The sequence below is a fragment of the Nansenia antarctica genome, assembly GCF_963989245.1.
Source record: "Nansenia antarctica genome assembly, chromosome: 2".
Taxonomy (NCBI): domain Eukaryota; kingdom Metazoa; phylum Chordata; class Actinopteri; order Argentiniformes; family Microstomatidae; genus Nansenia; species Nansenia antarctica.
Window position 1 is genome coordinate 84,241,542 of NC_137675.1, and position 2,500 is coordinate 84,244,041.

The following is a 2,500-nucleotide window of genomic DNA, read 5'->3' on the forward strand; positions in this document are numbered from 1 at the left end:
AGGGGGTTCCAGAGGGACATGTGCTCAGTGTGAACCTGAAACTGTCTCATCTGATCCCTCTTTCCAGTTTCAAGCTCTTGCTGAGAGACATACAGTGCGAGTCTATGATTTGTTCTTGCAATTGAGTTGACCCTCCCTTTTGCCCATTGCTGACCCCTCCCCTCCTTAGCTGTCTAGTTTTAGGTTTTGTAGTTTTAGTTTAGTTTTAGATTATCTTAGACTGTTTTAGACTAGTTTTAATTTTAGACTATGTAGTTTTAGTTTAGTTTTAGACTATGTAGGCCAGGTTTTGTATTGTATTTGTTTGTGTTGGATGTTGTATGCCTGTGAACAGGTCACACTTGAAAATGAGCCCTTGGGGCTCAATGTGTTTTTACCTGTATAAATAAAGGTTCTTCTGTGAAGAGAACCGGGGGCGCCAATGGCTAACCTGCCGATCCCGGTGTTCTCTGGGAAATGCTGGATGGAGCTGCACGGTGGTGCTGGGCTGTATGGTGCTGGACTGTATGGTGTTGGGCTGTATGGTGCTGGGCTGTATGGTGTTGGACTGTATGGTGTTGGGCTGTATGGTGCTGGGCTGTATGGTGCTGGGCTGTATGGTGTTGGGCTGTATGGTGTTGGGCTGTATGGTGTTGGACTGTATGGTGCTGGGCTGTATGGTGTTGGGCTGTATGGTGCTGGGCTGTATGGTGCTGGACTGTATGGTGCTGGACTGTATGGTGTTGGGCAGTATGGTGTTGGACTGTATGGTGTTGGGCTGTATGGTGCTGGACTGTATGGTGTTGGGCTGTATGGTGCTGGACTGTATGGTGTTGGGCTGTATGGTGTTGGGCTGTATGGTGCTGGACTGTATGGTGCTGGGCTGTATGGTGCTGGACTGTATGGTGCTGGACTGTATGGTGCTGGACTGTATGGTGTTGGGCTGTATGGTGCTGGACTGTATGGTGCTGGGCTGTATGGTGTTGGGCTGTATGGTGCTGGGCTGTATGGTGTTGGACTGTATGGTGCTGGGCTGTATGGTGTTGGGCTGTATGGTGTTGGGCTGTATGGTGTTGGGCTGTATGGTGTTGGGCTGTATGGTGCTGGACTGTATGGTGTTGGGCTGTATGGTGTTGGGCTGTATGGTGCTGGACTGTATGGTGTTGGGCTGTATGGTGTTGGGCTGTATGGTGCTGGACTGTATGGTGCTGGGCTGTATGGTGCTGGGCTGTATGGTGTTGGGCTGTATGGTGTTGGACTGTATGGTGCTGGGCTGTATGGTGCTGGGCTGTATGGTGCTGGGCTGTATGGTGCTGGGCTGTATGGTGTTGGGCTGTATGGTGCTGGGCTGTATGGTGCTGGACTGTATGGTGTTGGACTGTATGGTGCTGGGCTGTATGGTGCTGGACTGTATGGTGCTGGACTGTATGGTGCTGGACTGTATGGTGTTGGACTGTATGGTGTTGGACTGTATGGTGTTGGGCTGTATGGTGCTAGGCTGTATGGTGCTGGGCTGTATGGTGCTGGGCTGTATGGTGTTGGGCTGTATGGTGCTGGACTGTATGGTGCTGGACTGTATGGTGTTGGACTGTATGGTGCTGGGCTGTATGGTGCTGGACTGTATGGTGCTGGACTGTATGGTGCTGGACTGTATGGTGTTGGACTGTATGGTGTTGGACTGTATGGTGCTGGACTGTATGGTGCTGGACTGTATGGTGTTGGGCTGTATGGTGTTGGACTGTATGGTGCTGGACTGTATGGTGCTGGACTGTATGGTGTTGGGCTGTATGGTGTTGGACTGTATGGTGCTGGACTGTATGGTGCTGGACTGTATGGTGCTGGACTGTATGGTGTTGGACTGTATGGTGTTGGGCTGTATGGTGCTGGGCTGTATGGTGCTGGGCTGTATGGTGCTGGGCTGTATGGTGCTGGGCTGTATGGTGCTGGACTGTATGGTGCTGGACTGTATGGTGCTGGACTGTATGGTGCTGGGCTGTATGGTGTTGGGCTGTATGGTGCTGGACTGTATGGTGCTGGACTGTATGGTGCTGGACTGTATGGTGCTGGGCTGTATGGTGCTGGGCTGTATGGTGCTGGACTGTATGGTGTTGGGCTGTATGGTGCTGGACTGTATGGTGCTGGACTGTATGGTGCTGGGCTGTATGGTGTTGGGCTGTATGGTGCTGGGCTGTATGGTGTTGGACTGTATGGTGCTGGACTGTATGGTGCTGGACTGTATGGTGCTGGGCTGTATGGTGTTGGACTGTATGGTGCTGGGCTGTATGGTGCTGGGCTGTATGGTGTTGGGCTGTATGGTGCTGGGCTGTATGGTGTTGGGCTGTATGGTGCTGGGCTGTATGGTGCTGGGCTGTATGGTGTTGGACTGTATGGTGTTGGGCTGTATGGTGCTGGACTGTATGGTGCTGGGCTGTATGGTGCTGGGCTGTATGGTGCTGGGCTGTATGGTGCTGGGCTGTATGGTGCTGGACTGTATGGTGCTGGACTGTATGGTGTTGGACTG

The 2,500-nt window shown here is 52.3% G+C and overlaps 1 protein-coding gene across 1 annotated transcript in view; it reads right to left on the bottom strand.

Annotated features, from left to right (window-relative positions):
- Nucleotides 1-2,500, bottom strand: part of fbxl19 (F-box and leucine rich repeat protein 19) — a gene marked incomplete at both ends in the record, with an annotated part of 31,906 nt that overhangs the window by 18,002 nt on the left and 11,404 nt on the right.